General features: G+C 38.9%; 1 pseudogene; it reads left to right on the top strand.

Annotated features, from left to right (window-relative positions):
- Positions 1–18,320: 18,320 nt before the first annotated feature.
- On the top strand, positions 18,321–19,464 carry LOC142436450 (la-related protein 1B pseudogene; annotated as a pseudogene).
- The last annotated feature ends 2,753 nt before the right edge of the window (positions 19,465–22,217 follow it).

The following is a 22,217-nucleotide window of genomic DNA, read 5'->3' as shown; positions in this document are numbered from 1 at the left end:
GACAGTTCTATTTTGAAATATATGCAGTTGCAATTTGATGGAATTTACTTGAATGAAAATGGCTTTAAGCTTTCATAGCTGTGAGTACGAGTGGATACTCTGGTTCATCTTGGAGCTTTTCTGATAGCCTGAGTCAGTCTCAGTAGTTGGGAAGATGGCAGAAGTTATAATAGACACATTCCTTCAAGAAACAGGTAGATAGAACTGTTTTAAGTATAAGAAATTCCATTGAACAGTCATTAAAATAATTTTCCTTTTTCTAAAATAATACTTCAGATTAGTACAGGTAGAGGGCTTTATTGCCTGTGAATACTAAGGAGAGCTCAGAAATTATATCCTTCTTTCTAGCACTAATGGACCATATATAATAACATTTTTAGAGGTTGACACTTTTTTGCTAACCTAGCTTAATGCCACTGTGTGGAGCATGGAAGAATATTATTTTTCTGTTAATTGAAGAAAGCTCTTCATCCAGCCAGAACTGCCTTTACTGGAAAAGCCTAAGCTACTCAAATACTTTTATTTTGAAAGCAGAGATAAATTCTAACTTGGCAGCTCAGAGCCTACTGAGAAAGCAAGACTGCAAACCTGGCCACGTGCAACCCATGCATACCCCGGCCAAACTATGTGACGCAAGTAGTGACATGACTAAGCAACCAGGACCCTTCACCTGGAAGTAATTTGTTACCCCACGTTCACTTTTGGTGCGCGCTCCTTTGGTGAAACTTTACTTTCATTTCCTGTACTTAGCTAACTTCAAGAAAGCTATTTGTATTTTACATAGATGAAGCTTGATTAATTGGAAATCTGAAAATGAATGAGTATATTCTCATTGTGTATTTAAAATGATCATTTAACTATGTGTCAATTTTTTATCACATTAAGAATTGATTTGTATTTGGAGACTTAGAAAAGTGTTTTCAAAATGAATTAATGATATAGTCTCTAAATAAAAGATTCTATCATGTCAGAGCAGCTATACCATGCCCTATAGGGTTATTATGAGACAGAGTCATCTCAATGAAGTTACACCGTGCCCTATAGGGTGATTATGAGACAGGGTCATCTCAATGAAGTTATACCGTGCCCTCTAGGGTGATTATGAGGCAGGGTCATCTCAATGAAGTTATATAGTGCCCTATAGGGTGATTATGAGACAGAGTCATCTCAATGACAGTGAGTTTGGGGTTTTTTGTTTGTTTGGTTTTAATCACAAGTGTATTATGAACCTTGCCTCTGTTTTATGAATCACTGTTATCATTTCATTTTAACCATTACATTCAAATGAGAAAGTAATTACTTCACACCAGTTCTTTCTAAAGGCTTTTTAATCCCTTAATATCCTTCAAAGTAAAATACATTTATGTTGAAATGTATATGATGTGATCCTTAGCAGAGTTTTTGACAATAAATATGTAACTCACAAGAAAGAAAGAGTAAATAAGTGCCGTACCTGAAAAAAGATTAGGATAAGAGATTAGTTGAAACATAAAAGAGCCAACAGTGTGGACCTTGTGTAAGCTGTTCTTTCATAAAACGAAAGGTATAAATGAGAGGTAGGCCAGAAAGGAAAATGTTCAGTTGGATTGTAGTTTTGTATTGCTGATCAATCTTAATGTGTATTTTACTGGTGGTACGCTGGATGTTCCACGCAGAAATCTGCATCCTTGAATAGAGAGTGGCAGACTGTGGAAAATGCAGTAAGCATGCAGAACATTGTCATTGGTACAGACCCCAGGAAATGATATTACCTTGGACCATCAGCTATTTCTTGCGATATGTATTCAGAACATCCATAGTTGACTTCGAGCACTCAAAATGCCAATTTGTTCTGACTTTTGTGAGTAAGGTATGCATATGTCACAGAGATAGCATGCTCAAATACCTTTTATTATTGTGAAATCACGTGGACTAGACTTTATAAACACATCTAGAAGAGGTGAGTTGAGTCCTCCTAAGTCAAAACCCACTGTCAGCTACAAAACAAATCCATACTCAATCAATTACCATGGTAAAGAGCTTGACCCAATTGGTCAGGTGATCTTATTAAATGTGATACTTAACCAGGGACTTAATTTGCTTTTTCCTGGTTCATTGATTACTCTGTGAAGTCTGATCAATGAGAAAAATTTTTTTTAAATAATATTGACATTTTCCTCCAATATGTGGTTTAGTGATGTATTGCTAAATTAAATAAATGTAGATCAAGTCAAACCAGACCATATAACAAAACAAAACAAAAAAAAATCCCCAAACCCTAAACAAACAAAAACTTGTTCATGTAATTGTTGAACTTCTAGACAACCAACTAGATGCTGTTTTTTTTAAAAAAGTGGGGACGGGAGGAGGTCCTAAATATATAAAGTATAAAATTAGCAAAGTAATAGCTAAGTGTAATTCAAATATCCCCAATATGGCCTGAATGCTTATCAAACTGCTGTTATTCATAATATTTCTTCTTTGCCTTATATATTCACCTTGATTTACATCACATCAAGTTTTTTTTCCCTAGAGTATTTACTAGAGACACTTGGCTACTAAATAGCTTATTTGTTTTGTGTTATTTTCTCTGTATGCTTTCTAAGAATTAAACTATATATATCAAGTATAGTCTCTACTATGACATAGACTAATTTGTAGATCCCTGGTGTTGTAGTGGTTATGAATTGGGCTGCTAATTGCAAGATCAGCTGTTCAAAACCACTAGCTACTGCTTGGGAGACTACACAAGGCTTTCTACACCTGGAAAAAAGAGTTACAGTCTCAGAAATCCCCAGAGTCAGTTGGAGTGGATAACCATGGTAGTTGGATAGAATAAAAAGCATATATATATAGTTATTTTCCAAATTTTCCGATCTTCTGGAATGGCTTTCTAGAAGCTAGCAGTGATGTTACTTATTGAAAGATTCTTATATTTAATTTTTCCAATGAGATATGAGTGTAAGGTAAAATTCAAATAAGGAAAAAACTAACGGATTTGATCAAGTCTCTCATTTAAATTAGCCGTGGTGGTGTCTACCTGTGCCCCCCCGTATGGTTTACTGTTACCTGGAAGCCTCCATCCCGTGAAAGGAAGGTTTTCTCCTTCCACCTACGGACCACCTTTCAAAGTCTGGCAGGATCAACCACCTCCTTCACGAGTTTCCTTGGTTTCTTCAGCTGAGACTGAATTGTCTGCCCCTCACATTTCCTGACGCCCTGGTTTAGTCCTCGGAGCACTCTTGAGCATCTTCCTTGGTTCACAGCGTTTGTACTTTCGTGTATCCCCGCGTCTCAACTTCCAATTTCACTCACAGGAGTAGTTATTCCTTATTTATCTTTGTGCCACTTGGTGGTGTCTCACAGAGCCCGTGCCCAGTGAAATAAAAATAAATTCTAAAAATTTCTCAGAGAAACAGACTTAAAGTGTGAAGTGGATTTAAAGGGAAGTTTGGGGCCAGGATATGTTTGGCTCTTAAGTGCTCTCTGTGCCACTGAGTAGTGTCACGTGCTGCCCGAGCATCTCCATTCAAGAGCTGTGGAAATAAGGTACATGACCCCATGTTTGTTTGTGTGGGAGCCTGGGAGAGCATCAGAAGTTAAAGCAGAGAAAGAAAGCATAAAGATACCAATTATTGTTCTGCAAATTCTTACTCATACAAGAACAGAAGACAGAATGGGTGATATGGTATGGATATTAAAATTGGACTTGTTTCTTAGAAGGCGACTGGGGAAGGAGAAAATACATTCATTCCTTTTATTGAGGCCCTGTGATGTGCCAGAAGAGGGGTGCCGTGGCCAAGTGCTCAGCTAGCTGAAAGGTCTGCTCACCAAAAGTGCTCAGCTAACTGAAAGCCACCTGTCGCTCCGTGGGAGGAAAGACCTGTGAATTCGCAGCCTCAGAAACCCTGTGGGGAAGTTCTACTCTCTCCTAGAAGGTCACTCTGGCGGTAGAATCAACTGAACTGCACGCCACAACAACTGGCGGTGTCAGCAGCTTCACATGATATGTAATGTAGGTCAATAACAATGATGATCATGCTTTTCACATTCATGGAAACAATGCTTATTTATAATAAATGATTTCACATAATGATCTCATTTGGTTTTTCTAGCTTTGACATAACAAGTATATGAATTATGTCCTTTGTTTAGCAGACACCCATACAAGACACAATGATTTGTTCAAGGTCAATGTCACAGGAATGGAATGCAAGCTTTCTTGATTAGCTTCTCTTTCTACTTCATATTTATATAAATACAAGAGTGCAGTTTTACACTGGTTTAGTGTGGTTGCCTTTAAAATGAGCTAAGGGTTCTTCAGCTCCGATTTCACTTCTTTGTGTAAATTGCATGAATTAGAATGTGTGTAGAAAATTTTTGTTGGTCAAAATAGATATTCATAATTTCTAAATTTTGATGAAATGTATTTAATAAATAAATGCATCTTACAAACCTCTTTTTATTGATCCAATAACAGAATTAGGTGTGGATTTACATATCAGCAACTTGTGCATTCAACAACTTAAGCCACTTATTCAGCTTGCAATGACTTGCTCTTTTCTGTGCCTCCCCTCCACCCATTCCCCACAATAATACTTCTGGAGATTGGAAAGAGTGAAGAAAAAGTAGATATTAAGGTATAATCACAAATATCAGAAAGAATGGAGAAATATTTGAAGCTTTCAGTGAATATAATATTTGCGTATGTGGAAGAAGGTACCGAGACAGAAAAAAAAAATCCAGAGCTCCTTTTAACTTGAGAACCCCAGGCTACCTACGCTCCTTAGAAATAGATAGCTTAGACATTCTGAAAAAAAACCAAAACAAAATAACAACATCAACAAAACCTCTTGGTGAATGAAGAGACCCATTGTTGTTTTTCAGTTGAGAGCTCAAAGTTTCCTTGGATAACAGGCTGATCATTTGCTTTTGCAAGTGGATGATCTTGATTGAGGCACCTTATAAATCAGGAAGCCTCAGGAATGGGTTGAACTCTGAAATATTTCCAGAAAGCCTTCCCGCAGTGCTGTGCTCGGTCCCACCAGAGCCTTCCTGCCGCACTGGATGAACAGGGCAGTTTGGGGCTAAAGACATAGCCAACTATAGTGATTTTATAAATAAAATCCCTGTGTTCCTTTGTAAGTGGAAATTAAGGTCTCACATGTCAAATAAGACCCTTGGGGTTCTAAAAGATTTCACAAGTTTAAAAAATTAGTAATGTGGGGAAAGGTAATGTGTTCGTTGCAGGCCTTCAGAATGAATAACGTATGGAAGAAGAGACATCTTTGCAACGTGTTGAGAATAAACTTCGTCTTGCCCTACTTTCTTGCTTCTTCATGAACCAGTGGCTGGAGCAACACAAAGCCTTGGCATGCCCACAATTTGGACATGACGTTTGGAAGAAACAGGGGAAAGCCCCCCGAGTTCTCGGGAAGTGTACACACTCATCCTGCTTCCTGACTTCATGTTCATTATCGCTCCGCAGAAAGCAAATTGGAAATCCGTGCTCGCTGTCAAGTTTTAAGCTGTGGAGGCGGAGCATTTTTTAAAGGCAACTGTAAGTCTTCTGGCCCATAGTTGCACGGGAGCATGGTGAAGAACATAAATGGCTCTGGCCGAGGTTGGAGTGAATAGGAAGTCACAACATAAAGAACTTCACAAAGACAGCTAGGAGACTTTCCACCATTTATGCACAAGAAATAGTTCATTAGCATTGAGGGGACAAAACAAAGGCTCTGCCCTCTTGAAGCTTATAGTATACCTTAGAACTTAGATGAGAAACAATAAAAGATGTCGCAATAGACACGTATATGTGTGTGTGTGTGTGTGTGTGTGTGTAAGTCATAAAGTATTTATGGTTTCAGTTCCAAACGTAAACATGGCTCTGAGGTTGCAGACAAGTTCTTTCTGTAATAATAATGTGTATTGTTCCTTCCAAAGTAAAATAACCAGGTCCAATCAAACAGAGACTCCTAAGGGAGTTTGCTTTGCCAACTAAATCCAAGGCAGAGAGGTCCAGTCAGAAGAATATGGAAACCCCAATGGAGTGATATTGATGGCTTTTCTCAAACAATACAGGATGATCAGAGAAGTGTATCAGGAAAAAGTTTCAGAAAATCGAAAACAAACTGCATTGGTGCGAAGGTGGCTAGGAAAGTAGTTCCCAGGAATCTTTTTCTATCATGGCCGTGCACCTGTTCATTCTTTGAGGGGAGTAGGAGGTAGGCTTGATGATCTTCCAGCTTGCCTCTTTCAGACTTCTTTTTGGTCCACAAATTCAAGGAGCATTTTAAAGGAATGCCATCAAGGATGCCCACCAAATTATTTTTAATAAGCCAGAGAAAAAAAACTTCCATGAAGAGAAAGGCTGGAAATATAAAAAATTAGAACAAAATTTTAAATAGGCCCAAAGGGAGATGAAATGATTAGATAGTACATTTTAACCTAAGTAGATCTGCCACGATCAAGTAAACAGTTCTCGCTGTTGGACAGCAAGGTTTCTCACATCTCTCATCTGGGGGCGCAGGGGATCGATCCACCACGTTGGACTCCACAACGGGGTTCTGGGCTCACACTGTCAAAGCCATAGTCTTTTGCAAATTGGGTGTTCATGAGCTCAGCACTGTTGAGTCCATTTTGAGTCGATCTCACAGACTCTGGCTTATGACACGTCATCAAGAAGGACCAACCCCCGAAGCAGGATATTATAGAGGTTTAGCAGACAAAAAAGAGGAATATTTCAAGGAAGGGATTGACACATCAGCTGCATGAACCCCCTCAAATACAGGAGTGATGGGAGGGTGACCCAGGACCGGGCGGTGTTTCCTTCTGTGTACTTAGGGTTGATGTGAGTCTGGATCGCCTCGAGGGCATTTAACATTGTCTTACCATCATCTATTGAAAACTATTCCTTTACTGCTTTTGTTTTTAAATCTGCTTCATCAATCATATTTAATAAACTTCTGAAAAGACTATTTTTAATTTCCTACTAAGAGAGGATTTAAAATTTTCTCTCTGCAGTTCTAAACGCTTACATTTTGTATTTTGAAGTGGTGGCTTTTAGGCATATAGCTAAATGATGACTAAAACGATTAAATATTCCTTGTTAAGTCTTTTATCATTATGAAATGGTATTTATTGGTAGCAATGCTTTTTATTTATTTTTTCCTATCATGTGTTTTCAGGGATTAGCTACAAGTTCCTTCTTTTTGTAGATAGTGTCATTCTTAGGCTTCAACATTTTCCTGTTCTTAATGTTTGGATTTATATATTACGTATGGTTGGATTGTAATTTTTAGTGTTTGAAAGTTGTTTATCTTTTGTAGGCACATTTAACCTTTTACTACTGACATGATGCTGATGTACTTGAGTTTAAACACATCACCACAGAGTGCGCTTTCTCACTGACCCAATGTGTTAGTTTTCCTTCTCCTTCTTGTATGATTTTGAGTTGATTCTCTGTTTTATTTCATTTCCTTTCCACAATACATGTTGATTAAAAGTTTAACTCTCAATACTATTTCATCCTTTTCTTATACAATTAAAGACCTTTCAATGCTTCAACTTTTGAAATGTATGCTATCATTTTAATCATTTTTTGTTTTAGTTACCGCCCCCTCACCTGCAAGAACAAACAAAACAAAACAAACGGACTGCGATCCAGTCGATGTCAACTCAGAAACCCAGTATAGGCAGAGCCTGTCAATCTTTCCTGGAGTAGAAAGCCCATCTTTTTACCTTGGAGTAGCTGGTGGTTTCAAACTGCTGGCCTTCCAGTTAGAAGCCCAATGTATAATATACCTCCCAGACTTTATTATTTTTGTTTTTTTCATCAGTAATCATTCTACTCCCCAAATTGTGCTTTACTCTGCATTCTTCCTTCCATCAAAGACCTATCTGGTCTATTTTTTCTTCTCTCAGGAATGTGTACCAAATGTATCTTAATGAGAGCCTATTGGTGGCAAACACTCTTGAATTTTTCCTAAATATATTTATTTAGCCATTTTATTTTTATTATATTTTCACTAGAGTTCTAGTTGATAGTTATTCCCTGTCAGTGCCTCTTTCCAGCACCTCAGTCTTCTCTGTTCAGAATATGATTTGACAGATGTTAGAACACTGCACTTTATTCTCAATCTATCATCTATTATTTCATAGTTGCCATCTTTTTTCCCCTCTGTGCTCTATTCCAAATTATTTATTTTTATTTTAGAATTTTTTGATAGTTTCTCCAACTGTATCTAATCTGATATTAATTTTTTCCACAGATCTGCTTAATTTTCAACTTTTTTCATTTTAAAATGTAGTGGGTAATATTTTTTATAGTTCCTCACATTTGTTTTCAAATATATCTTGAAAAATAATGAACATATTTGCTTAATAATCTGAGTCTAATACTTTAAATATCTGAAAACAGTGCTTTCACATTTTCTCATAGTGATCATTTCTTTCATACCATCTTATTTAATATTTTAAATTAGGAATGTTTATTTGAAAAGTTATTAATGATAATTCTTTTTTATTTAATAATTTTATTGGGGGCGCATACAATTCTTATTACAATCCATACATACAAACATTGTGTCAAAAACATATGTACATTTGTTGCCATCACCATTCTCAAAACATTTGCCTTCTACTTGAGCCCTTAATATCTGCTGCTCATTTCCCCCCTCCCTCCCCACTGCCCCCTACCTCATGAACCCTTCATAATTCATAAATTATTAGTATTTTGTCATATATTACACTGTCCAATGTCTCCCCCCCGCCTTCTGCTCTGCTGTTCCTCCCCCAGGGAGGAGGCTATACATAGATTCTTGTAATCAGTTCCCCCTTCCTACCCCACATTCATCGCCACTCTCACCACTGGTCCTGAAGGAGTCATCTGTCCTGGATTCCCTGTGTTTCCAGTTGCTCTCTGTATCTATGTGCATCCTCTGGTCTAGCCAGATTTGTAAGGTAGAATTGGGATCATGATAGTTGGGGGAGGAAACATTTAAGAACTAGAGGAAAGTTTTATGTTTCATCATTGCTACCCTGCACCCTGACTGGCTCATCTTCTCCCCACAACCCTTCAGTAAGGGGTGTCCAGTTGGCTGCCAGTGGGCTTTGAATCTTCACTCTGCACTCACCCACATTTTCAATGATATCATTTTTGTTCCGTGATGTTTGATACCTGATCCCTTCGACAGCTTGTGATCATATAGGCTGGTGTGTTTCTTCCATGGGGGCTTTGTTGCTTCTGAGCTAGAAGGCCACTTGTTTATCTTTGAGCCGTTAAAACCCCAGATGCTATATCTTTTGATATCTGGGCACCATCAGCTTTCTTCACCACATTTTCTTATGCCCACATTTGTCTTCATTGATCGTATCAGGGAGGTGGGCACCCACTGATATGATTTTTAGTTCTTTCATGTCTGATAATTGGTCCCTTCTGCACCTTGTGGTCAGACAGGCTGTTGTGCTTCTTCCATGTGGGCTTTGATGCTTCTCAGCTAGATGGCCGCTAATAATAGAGGTACATTCCAACAGATGTCTTTTTTTGTTTTTATGTAATTCAGCTACCTAGTATATCTGAAGATTGGACTCCTTTGAAATTGTTTATGCTACAAAGACAAGGGGCATTTCCTCTGTCCCACCCCCACCCACCTGCTGCCACATTTTTTTCTTTCTGTGCAGTGCCGAGATAACTCTCTAAAAAGTAGGAGAGGTTTCATGCAGAAAACCTGGCCCTTCAGTGTTCTATTTGACTCCTTACCTTGGACATTCCCTGGGTTTTAGTATCTGCTCCCATTATTCCTTGAATTTGAAAAATAAATATCTTTGAAGCTAAAAAAGGGCTTTAGTTGCTTATTTATTTCAGTTTGGTATCTCTTTACGATTTTGTCAGTTTTCTAATGTTTTTAGATGCTTTAAAAATTTAAATATAAAATGGTTAGAGTTTAGTTTCTTTTTTTTTACTAAGAGATTTGAACTCATGATGTTTCTAGACTGTCATTAACAGTCTATACTACTGTCATGGCAGACTATGTCAGATGCAATTCCCCGATCTTTCAATCCCCTATCCCAATCTATACAGCATATAAAATAAATAAATTCAAAGTTTTCTTCTTTCAATGAACTCACAATATGTTCTGTCTTTTGGTGAAAAATCTGTTTTGTGATTTTAAATATAGAGTGAGGCATTTCTGCCTCACATATGCTCCATAGAATTTGCAAACATGAAAGGTGGGCTGTATTATCTTCAAAATCCTTCAAGGAGACAAGATTATTTACGGAGGAAATGAGTTAATCCCAAAGCATCCGTTCCAATGACTGTCTTGTTCTGTGAAACACCACTCTCCTCTCTCCATTCTTCTCTTAATGGAAGTTAGGTTCTTTGCTATGCTTAACAGTGCTGCGATGCACATGGGTGTGCGTATGTCTGTTCATGTTATGACTTTATTTCTTTAGGCTACCTACTGAGCAGAAAGGTTGCTGAATTGGATATTTACTCCCAGTGGTTTGAGGTTATTTTATCATCTTGTACAGTGGTAGTGAAAGTACATATTCACAGTGCCACCAGCAGGTTCTAATCTTCCTGTAGCCTCTCTAGTATATGACTTTCTGCTCTTTTGAACTTGACTATCATTGTTGATGTAACATGTTATCTCATCATTGCTTCTATTAGCACCTCCAAGAAGGCTGGCGAGTCTGAGCTTTCCTCCATATATTTGTTTGCCATTTTCATGTCACCTGGGTGAACTGTCTTTTGCACACTTTTTAATTGGTTCATTTCTCTTTTCTTTATTTGGAGCTTGCAATTTTCTATTAATTTTAGATATTAATCTTTGGTATATACATAAAATGAAATACCCTGCATTCCTAAAAGATAATGACAAATCTGGAACCATCTCACAGTACTGACAGACCTAGAGAATATTATGCTGAATGAAATTGTGGTTGTTTTTTTGTTAGATGGTGTCTAGTCGGTTCCCACCTATAGCAACCCTGTGCACCACAGAGCAAAACACTGCCACATCCTCACAATTGTTCTTACACTTAAGCCCATTGTTGCAGCCACTGTGTTAATCCATCTTGCTGACAATCTTCTTTTTTTTTTGTTTGCAACCCTCTACCAAACATGATATCCTTTTCCAAGGACTGGTATTTTCTGACAACATACCCAAAGTATGTAAGATGAAGTCCTGCCACCCTTGCCTCTAGGGAGCACTCTGGCCATACTTTTATCTGACAGATCAGTTTGTTCTTTCAGCAGTCCATGGTATTTCAATAGTCTTCTTTCTCACTACAACTCCAATGCACTGATTCTTTTTTGGTCTTCTGTATTCAAGGGTCCAACTTTCACATACAGAAGAAGCAGGCATATCTTAGTCTTCAAAGTAACATTCTTGCTCTTCAGTACTCAAAAGAGTTCTTGTGCGGCAGATTGAACTAATGCAACTTGTCTTGTGATCTATTGACTAAGGCTTTCATGAAATTGATTGTGTATCAAGCAAACAAAATCTTTGACAACTTCAGCTTTATCTCTGTTTATCATGGACATATTGGTCCAGTTGTGAAAATTTTTGTCTTCTTCACATAGAGCCATAATCCACACTGACGGCTGAAAGCCTTGATGTGCATCGGCACCCACTTCAAGCCCTCACTTTCAGCGAGCAAGGTTGTGTCATCTTCGTATCAAAAATTGTTAATAAGCATTCCTCGAATCCGGATGCCATAGTCATCTTCATATGAGCCAGCTTCTCTGATGATTTGCTCAGCATACATGTTGAACAAGTATGGTGAGAGGATACAACCCTGACACACACCTTTCCTGACTTTAGACCATGCAGTACTCCCTTGTTATCTTCACGGAATTGCCTCTTGATCCATCAAGTTGCACATGAGCACAATGAAGTGTTCTGGAGCTCCCATTCTTCTCAAGGTCATCCATAGTTTATTATGATCCACACAGTTGAATGTCTCGGCACTGTCAATAAAACACAAGTAAACACATTTCTGATATTCTCTCCTTTGAGCCAAGATCCATTTGACATCAGTAATGGTATCCCTTCTTCTCCATCCTCTTCTAAATCAGGCCTGAATCTCTCGCAGTTCCTTGTCAATGAACTGCTATTGACAATGTGCAATGTACAACCATTGTTGGATGATCTTCAGCAAAATTTTACTTACATGTAATATCAATAATATTTTCTATAACCTGAGCATTCTTTTGGGTCACCTTTCTTTGGAATGGTAATAATATGTTTTTTTTTGTGTTTGTTTTTTTCATTCAGTGGCCAAATAGCTGTCTTCCAAATTTCTTGGCATAGATAAATGAATGTTTCCTGTGCTTCATCAGCTCTATGAAACATTTTCATTGGAATTCCTTCAATTCCTGGAGCCTGTTCCTGGATAATGCATTCAGTGCAGCTTGAGCTTCTCCCTTGGCACCATTGGTTCTTGCTCATATTGCTCCCTCCTGACATGGTGGAAGGTCAACCAGCTCTTCTTGGTACAGCTACTCTGTGTGTTCATTCCATCTTCCCTTGATGCCTACTGCATCATTCAATATTTTGCTCTTAGAATCTTTCAAAATGGAAATTTAAGTCTAGAATTTCTTCTTCTTTTTCCAGTTTAAGATACACTGAGTGTGTTCTCCCCTTTGGGTATTCCAATTCTATGTCTCTGCATATTTCATTATCACATTTGCCTTTGTCTTCTGGAGCTGCCCTTTAAAATTTCTATTCAGCTCTTTGCTTAATTCTTTTTTTCCATTTGCTTTAGCCACTCTACTACTAAGAGAATTTTGCAGAGTCTCTTCTGACATCCACTTTGATCTTTTCTTTCTTTCATGTCTTTTTAATGACCATATGTTTTCTTCATGAGTGATGTTCTGGATGGCCTCCCACTGCTCCTCAGGTCTTTGGTCATTAATATTCAATGGGTCAAATCTGTTCTTGAAATTCAGGTGGGATAGACTCAAGGTCATCTTTTGGCTCTCTTGAACTTGTTTTAATTTTCTTTAGTCTTAACCTGAATTTACATATGAGTAACTGAGAGTCTGTTCCATTGTCAGCCCCTGGCCAGGTGTTAGTTGCTGACATTTAGCTTTTCCAGCATCTCTTCCCACAGATGTGGTCAGTTGGATTTCTGTGGATCCCATTCGGAGAAGTCTATGTGTACTGTCACTGTTTGTGCTGTTGTGTTACAGAATTTGCTATGAACAAGTCATTGGTTTGGAAACATCCAATCATGGGAATTCTAGCTTCGTTTCTCTCACCACATTCATATTTTCCAACCACTGTTCCTTCCTCTTGGTTTCCAATCACCAATAATGTTCAATGCATCTTAATTGCATGTTTGATCAATTTCAGACTTCTTCAGTTTATTCCTCAGTAGTTTTGTGGTTGGTGCACAAATTTGAATACTATTTTTTATCAGATTTACTTGAAAGGGGATAGACATGCTTTTATCATAGGTAACACTTTACTGCATAATTTACTTCACAATATCCTTTTTGACAATGACTGCCAATCCATTCTTCTTGATGTGTTTGTTATTCCAAGTATAGCAAATCTATGATTTTCTGACTCAAAATGGCCAATACCAGTCCATTTTAGCTCACTAATACCTAGTGATCAATCACCAATGTCTAGATATCAATCTTTAATGGTTCCATGTCATTTTTGACAACTTCTAATTTTCTTAGATTCATACTTAGTACATTCCAAATTCTAATCATTAGCAATTTTTTGCAGCTATTTCTCCTTACACTGAGTCATGCTCCATTCGGCCATGAAGCTCTCGAAGGCTCCAAGGCCACAGAATTTACCCAGCTCACGTCACCAGGGTTGACTCCACCCTGAGAAATCAGCTCCTCCTCAAGACCGACGGAGCCCATGCTCTGACCCCATGGTCAGCATTGTTAGGCCCTTGGTATCTGGAAATGATTTGAAGCCAGGCATAAGGTTTCCAATGGCTGCTCCCTCCAAAGTGCAGAGTGGAATTCTCCTTTGTTGTCTGTTCTTAGTCTGCAAGTTCCACTGAAATCTGTTCATTTGGAGTGTCCTGACTGGCAATTGAAATACCAGTGACATAGCTTCCAGCATTGCAGCAACACACAAGCCACCACAGTACTGCGAACTGACAGACACGTCGTGGTGAGTGAAATTAGTCATCCACAAAAGGGCAAAAATTGTATGGAATCACTGTTCCAAAGAAAAACAAAACAAACTGAAGACTTTGAGCCCAAAAGACACAGACTTTGGAGGTTACTGTGTGTGGGGGGGGGGGGCGGCGGAAGAGATGAAGCAAGGCGGGTTGCCAGGGATGAACTTGGGAGAAGTGGAAGATGGCAATCCACAAGAAGATGAAATCAAAGGTGGGGGGCAGGGTAGGGTAAACTCCTGATACATTTGATTTGTATTTTAAAACATTTTATACAAAACTGATGGTCAGAAATGTAACACCCCAACCCCACCTAATTCACAATTTAAAAAATTGTTTTAAAAAATACTCCTCCCATTAGCGCTGGGAAAAAGTGTCAGGCTTTTTCAAAATAGGAATAACAGGTTAGTGCAGGCCGTGCCGAATAGGAAGTGTGTGGCCCTGTTTGTCATCTAAGTCATCGGCTTGACCCATTACTGAGAGACCATAGTTTACTACCTTTCTCCTCAATTGTAAGTAATGACTTACAAATGATGAAGATTCTAATCAAGCACTCCCTCGTAGTTTTCCTTTGTTGGATCATGATGCATTCTGGGTAGATATTATATGCTGAAGCATGTTTCCTTTCTTGCACCTGTGGCACAGGAATAGGGATGCTGCCCGTGCTTGTTATCTTCCATCTTTTTAAGTTGTGGCAAAAGTCAGAGTTGATAAGCAGTTTAATTTCATTCTCATCAGTAACCTGAGGACAGTATGGGGAAGCAGTAGCGATGTTATCACCAGGTACCAAATTGCTTTATGTGCTTGTGATATTCTTGCTGTTTTTCTTTGGTTGAGTTTAAGTTGAACAAAAAGACTTTTACTCAAAATAACTTTAAAGATTATTTTCTTTTTTAAAGAAAGTTAATTTTTATATTTACTTAATGGTAAAACTATTATTTTCCCCACTCCTCAGTCATTTATTGTGCTATTATCTGAACCTGCACACAAAAAGGATCTTATTTTTATATTTACAGTGAGAAAATATTTTGTTCATTGCTTCCCTTCTAATAGTGAAACTATTCTTTATGCATTCATTGGTGGTGGATGGTGGGGGGGGGGCTGGAGTGATTTGTCAAGGGCACAACATATGAATCAGAAAGAAATTGAGTTGTTACTCCAGTGTAATTAGAAAATGCTACAGGTTTTTCCTTTCTTTTCTTTTTCTAGTGACTCAGACTGAGAAATAGCATCTAAATATGACTAGAAAAAAAACAGTAGAAAACCCAAGCTGATAACCTTCAAACTCAATTCAGGTTCTTGTTTGTTTCCAGACTCCCTTTTTAAATCAATATTGATTCAGAATATTATTTATTCTGAGAAGATGTGTGATTATCCAATAATTCATGACTTCTATAGAGTAAATTCACTGCTTTTTTACAGTAGTCAAGAAAAATCATTTTTTCAAAAGTGCATTTTCAATGTCCCTAAACGTGCATTCATCAGCACTGCCTATAAAATCAGCCTTTCTCTGTATTTCTATCTAACACATATATATATATGTATGTATATATATATATAATTACGTACAGACACACACATGAGGGGGCTTCACAAAGTTCATGGAAAAGACTATTTTTAATTCCATTTTTCTATGAACTTTATGAAGCTCTTTCTCTCTTTCTCTCTCTCTCTCTCTCACACACACACACACACACATACACACACACAGTCCTAGTTGTGCTGTGGGTTAGACATTGGGTTGTTAACCACAATATTGGCGATTCAAACCCACCAGTTGCTTCTGACTGAGGCTATCCAGTTTTACAGTCTCAGAACCCCTTTGTAGATAGGGTTCCTACGAATTAGAATGAACTCCACGGCAGTGGGTTGATTTCTTCCTTATACTGTCCTCATACTGTCACACACAAACACACAAATAATTACATGTATAAGTATATACATATACACGTATGCATACATAAACATATATAGGAACTCTGGTGTGTAGTGGTTATGTGTTAAGCTGCTAACCGCAAGGTCAGCAGCTCAAAATACCAACAGCCCCTCCTCAGAAAGATGCGTCCTTCTGCTTCTGTAAAGAGCCATAGCCTTAGAAAGCCACAGGGCAGTTCTATCCTGGCTTTGGCAGTGACTCGCTGGCAGTGAGTGAATACACACACACACACACACACACACACACACACACACACACACACACACACACACACACACACACACACACACACACACACACACACACACACACACACACACACACACACACCCACCCCCCAACATTGACAATGCCCTTTCTTTCACCCTCACGAAATTTATTCCTCTGTAACGCTTCTGGAGTGTTTTCACAGCCATTGTCTCAGCCAGCACCTAGCTGTCTCCTGTGTGAAATACAACAGCAATCTCCTTGTTACTTCCTCAGCCTTCAGGCCCCACCCCTGCAGACACAGGAACATATGAGAGCTGGGCTATTTTGTCAGAAGACTTTTGGAGATTTGCAAATTGTTCCCATGTGTCCCCACCAAGCATAGATTTCTTCTACAATTGAATATGTGCTTTTGCCCAGCTTGTTTTAAGGTTGTACAAAATTCCAGTCTGATAAGAGACTATTTGTAAATATCACATGCAGTGTAGTCGTTGGATCCTTTCTAGGCTTATACATCATTCCTACTAGAGCAGGATTGGCGTTGATTCTACACTAATGTACTTGAAGTATGAGGGAAACTTATACAGTTCATCCTTGTTGTTTGTACAGTCACATTTGTGCATTTTCCTACTCTCTAAAATTTACTTGAAACCTCAAGTCAATACTTAATGGCAATCAGAGACATGCACAGAGTGGCAAAAACTTCTACTCTCTTGTAGTGCACATTACCAGTTGAAGTTGAACAAAAATGATAGTCTGCCTTCTTGTTTTAGTTTCATACTGCAAATAAGCCATTTCATAGTTTATTTATTACCTCCCTGCTATATTTATTTTAGCATTTTGTGATTTTTCTTGATGGTTTCACTGTTTAAAATGAACACTAAGCCCGACTATAGCATCTGGGGTTGTAAAGGCTTGAAGATAAACAAGCAGCCATCCAGCTGAGAATAAAAACCCACATGGAAGAAGCACCCAAGGGGATAGAAAGGACCAGGTGTCAGACATCAAAGAACTAAAAATCATATCAGTGGGCGCCCACCTTCCTGATACAATCACTGAAGACAAACGTGTACATAAGCAAATTTGAAGAAAGCTGATGGTTCCCAGCTATCAAAAGATATAGCTTCTGGGGTCTTAAAGTCTGGAAGATAAACAAGTGGCCATCTAGCTCAGAAGCAACAAATCCCACATGGAAGAAATGTACCAGCCTGTGTTACAATGAGCTGTCGAAGGGACCAGGTATCAAGTATCAAGGAACAAAAAATTATATCATTGTAAATGTGTGAGTGCAGAGTGGAGACTCAAAGCCCAATGGCAGCCAACCAGACACCCCCTTACTGAAGGGTTGTGGGGAGGAGATCAGCCAGTCAGGGTGCAGGGTAGCAACGAAGAAACATATAACTTTCCTTTAGTTCTTAAATACTTCCTACCCCCCCCCCCCCAATATCACAATCCCAACTCTACCTTACAAATCTGGCTAGACCAGAGGATGTACATTGGTACCAATAGCAGCTGGAAACACAGGGAATCCAGGACAGATGACTCCTCCAGGACCAGTGGTGAGAGTGGCGATGCCTGGAGGGTGGAGGGAACATGGGATAGAAAGGGGGAACTGATTACAAGAATCTATGTATAGCCTCCTCCCTGGGGGAGGGATAGCAGAGAAGAGGGCAGGGGGAGACATCAGTGTAACATATGACAAAATAATACCAATTTATGAATTATAAAGGGTTCTTGAGGTAGGGACGTGGGTAGGGAGGGGGGAAATGAGCAGCTGATATTAAGGGCTCAAATGGAAGGCAAATGTTTTGAGAATGATGATGGCAACAAATGTACAAATGTGCTTGACACAATGGATGTATGTATGGATAAAAATTGCACGAACCCCCAATAAAATGATTTAAAACAAAAAAATGAGCACTAAGCATAATGTTGAAGTGTGATCTAGTATTCTTAGACACAAGATAGTTGAAATATCTTATAGAGGAAATATGTGTCAGCTGAACTTCATTCAGAAATAGAGCTGTTGACTTCGCTAGAGGTCCTTCGGCCCCAGGTCGCCGCGCTTCCGCCGCTGCCCGCGTCAGAGCTCAGTTCCCCTAAAACTATAAAAGCAGGAAAACTCAAGGCAAAGAAAAGTAATAAGCCTAGTGATTTCAGCGACATGGCAAATTGGCCAACAGCAAGTGAATTAGTGAACAATGGAAGTCAGAGTGTTGAAAAGAGAAGCAACAATGAAAGCAAAGAAAATCGGGAAACAAAATTAGATGTCCCTGGTGAAAATGTCAGTGAAGATGAGGCTCGGTCAACTAATAAGCACAAGTGGGTACCAATCCACTTAGATGAGGGAAGACCAAATTTTCAAGAAAGACCAGGATCCCGGAAGAGCTGAAGATGTCAACCTAAAGCAAATAAAACAGCACATAACAATAGACGAAATGATACAAGAGGTTGGAGGCGAGATAGAGAAAAGAGAGATGATCAAGATGAAGTTTCCAGTGTGAGAAGTGAGGGTGGTAATATCCGAGGTTCCTTTAGGGGAAGAGGACGTGGAAGAGGACGTGGAAGAGGAAAACCTCGCTTGAACTTTGATTATTCATATGGTTATCGAGAACATGGTGAAAGGACAGAGCAGCCATTTCAAACAGAACTTAACACCAGTATGACGTTTTACTCTGATGATGGTACAGGCGTGAAGGTGTATCCTGTGGAAGAAGCACTGCTTGGAGTACATTAAATGCCATGTTGAGTATTACTTCAGTCTAGAACATTTGGAGCAGCACTTCTTCCTTCGAAGAAAGATGGATGAAGAAGGCTTCTTACCCATTTCCTTGATTGCTGGTTTCCACCGAGTTCAGGCTCTCACTATAAACCTTAATCTCATTTTAGAGGCATTGAAAGATAGCACAGAAGTGGAAATTGTGGACCAGAAAAATGAGAAAAAAGATAGAACCAGAAAAATGGCCAATTCCTGGTCCTCCTCCACGGAGTGTGCCACAGACTGACTTCTCCCAACTGATCAACTGCCTGGAGTTTGTGCCAGGCCAGGCATTTGGCTCACATACAGTCAGGGTGATGATCTACTTATGCTCTCGGATGTCATTTGATCGGAATATGCAGTGGAGTAGGTGAATCACTGAAATGTCAATGTAAATATTGGAACAAGTTGTGCTGCAGAAATGAAAGCAACTTGGACTGCCTTCTGTACCAGAATGTCTACTCCCAACTCCTTTGAAGGAAGTTGGGCCTGCACCACAGTGCAGATAACCATCTTTGTGACAATGAGGAGACATAGACCAGAGGACTGCTATTATTGTTTTCCTAAGAGGTGCCCAATTTGTTTGTATTTGGCCTGCGTTGCACTGTGGGAAGGTTAATTATTATCATCCTGGAAATACTGCAAGAATTCTCTCTTTTGCTTCTAGTGTTATGTACACCAGTAACGCAGAAGTAGACTTGACTGGCATTTCCCTGAATTTTAGGTTCTTGCTATTTGGTTTACCCTGAATATAGTGTACATTGCATAACACCTTGTTACAATGTTTCTCATGAACTCCTAAAATTTATTAATGTGAACTTCAAAGGATAAGGAATTTAAGAAATGAACATGGGTATATTTTTCTTTATTCATCCAAATGTATTTTTGATACATCAGTATGAAGATCTGATCATCAAGAAATCATTGATGATAGATTTTTTTAATCTTACATTTTCTTTGTATATAATTTCTGTTTCTAATCTCAGCAAGCAATTTGGGCAGATATTTTAAAAACGGAAGAAAAATAGCATTGTTGGAGGGTTTTGTTGTTGTTTTGTTTTTAAATATACATGGATAATTGTATAAGTTAGATTTATTTATTGTGTAAACTTGGGGTCCAAAGTGATCATTTTAACCTGCTCATGAACAAGCACTTGATAAATTAGTTGAAATGGAAAATTCATTTTCCACAGGGTAGCTGAGTTAGGTCACTCACATTGGTGATGCCTGTCCATTAACCATTTATGCATTGTTAATAAAATTACAAGAATAAATCAGAAAAAAAAGAAATAGAGCTGTTGACTCTGGGTTATATATATATCAACAAATTAACAACACAAGGAATTAATAATTTTGTGTACTATATGAATGTGAGGTGACTCCTAACAGTGATACAATAACATTTACAATGTGATAAAAAGCTATAGAATAGATGGGAAAGCAGCTAAATTTGTAGATTTATGAGATGATGACTGAAAAATTAAAAACATAGTATACAGAGTTGCTAGGTATGAGCAAAATAAATTTACAGTCATGTGGTAGATGGCTTCACGTCACCTGGACATTCCTGGCTAGGGGCAGAGTCAAACCTGTCCATAATGTCTCAGCTGGTGACTCCTTGCTGGTAGGAGAGTGTGAGATACAGGAACTGATTTTTCTCTGCCTCTCCTCCTTTCTACTTGTGACTCTGCAATTAATCCTGAAAGCTTCCAGAGCTCTGCCATGTGTCCGCTGACCTTGCATCCACACAGCTCTGTGCCCACTGGCCTTTGATCTTCCTGCGTTCTGCTCCATTGCATGTGGCTGCGTGAGCCTAAGAGGGAATTGAGGGATAAAGTCTGGGTACTTTAGAGAAACAAACGCACAGAAACTCATATGTGTAAGAAAGAGTTTTATATTAAGGTTTAGTGCATTTCAAGAAAACATCCCAACCCAGTGTTGCAGTTACAATGTCAGTCTAGCCCCTTGAGAGGCTTCCTTCCTTTTTTTTTTTTTGCCACCCCTCCACTTTACCAGGCATGTCTTTCTCCAGGGACTGGTCTCTGCTGATAAAATGTCCGAAGTATAAGACAGTCTCTCCATCTTTGCCTCTAAGAGGCACTCTGACTGTCCTTCTTCCGAGCCAGATCCGTTTGTCCTTTGAGCAGTCCATGGTACTTTCAACATTCTTCTCCAGCCCCACAATTCAAGCGCATCGATTCTCCTTCAGCCCAACTTTCACATGCATGTGAGGCAAGTGAAGCTATCATGGCTTGGGTCAGGCATACCTTTGTCCTCAAAGTGACATCCTTGCTTTTCAATACTCTAACGAGGTTTTGTGCAGCAGGTTTCCTTAATGCAATACGTCTTTTGATTTCTTGACTGCTGCTTCCATGAGCAGTAATTGTGGATCCAAACCAGACAAAATCCTTATAACTTCAACTTTTAGACCACTATTGTACCAATCACAGAATATAACTAAGTATCTTATGGTCCAGTGTCCTCAATACAATGATGCAAATAATAAAAGTATGTATATCACTGATCAACAAAATTAGATTTGGGGGAATTTGCTTATATGAAGATAATAAACATTGGCCTCCAACCAAAGTTAGCTCCAACCACAGACACAGTGACCAGCAGGACATCTTGACCGCTGTTTCATTTTGTGAGAGTGAGTGGAGACTTTGTGACGGGTGCTGGAGTCTTCCTTTGGCTATGGCCAAGGAAACAAAGAGGGGATGTTTTTATTAATCAACAGGAACAGGATAGGCAATAAGTCTGAGAGAAATGGGGAGACATTCAGGATTTTGAAATCAAGTTTGAAGTAAGGGATGACGGGAAATAAATCTTGTGTGCTAGAGCAGATTGTTAATGGGCTAAGAAGCAGGCACATCATTCTGCCCATTGCTGGTCATAAACCTGGTCCCTTTTCCCCTGTGGGACCTAGAAGGAAACATATACATTCCTTGGTCTGATTCGCCTTTTCCCGTTTGTTGGAAAGTTCCTTTTACCCTTAACTATGAAGTTCTGTCTTTTGGCTTTACCACATTGTCTGACGTGTTGGCTCACGACAGGTCAGTTGTAAGTCCTCGAATACTTTCTTTACTCCGCTTTGGCCTCCTCAATCCCCAGGAATCATGATAGGTTTTCTGAGCTGAATATTCCTGAAGGAATAAAATGAAACATTTCAAATTTCTGCTT

The sequence above is a fragment of the Tenrec ecaudatus genome, chromosome 1, assembly GCF_050624435.1.
Source record: "Tenrec ecaudatus isolate mTenEca1 chromosome 1, mTenEca1.hap1, whole genome shotgun sequence".
In the NCBI taxonomy this organism is placed as follows: domain Eukaryota; kingdom Metazoa; phylum Chordata; class Mammalia; order Afrosoricida; family Tenrecidae; genus Tenrec; species Tenrec ecaudatus.
Note: the sequence above shows the minus strand (reverse complement) of the source record. Positions and strands in the feature narration are given on the sequence as shown.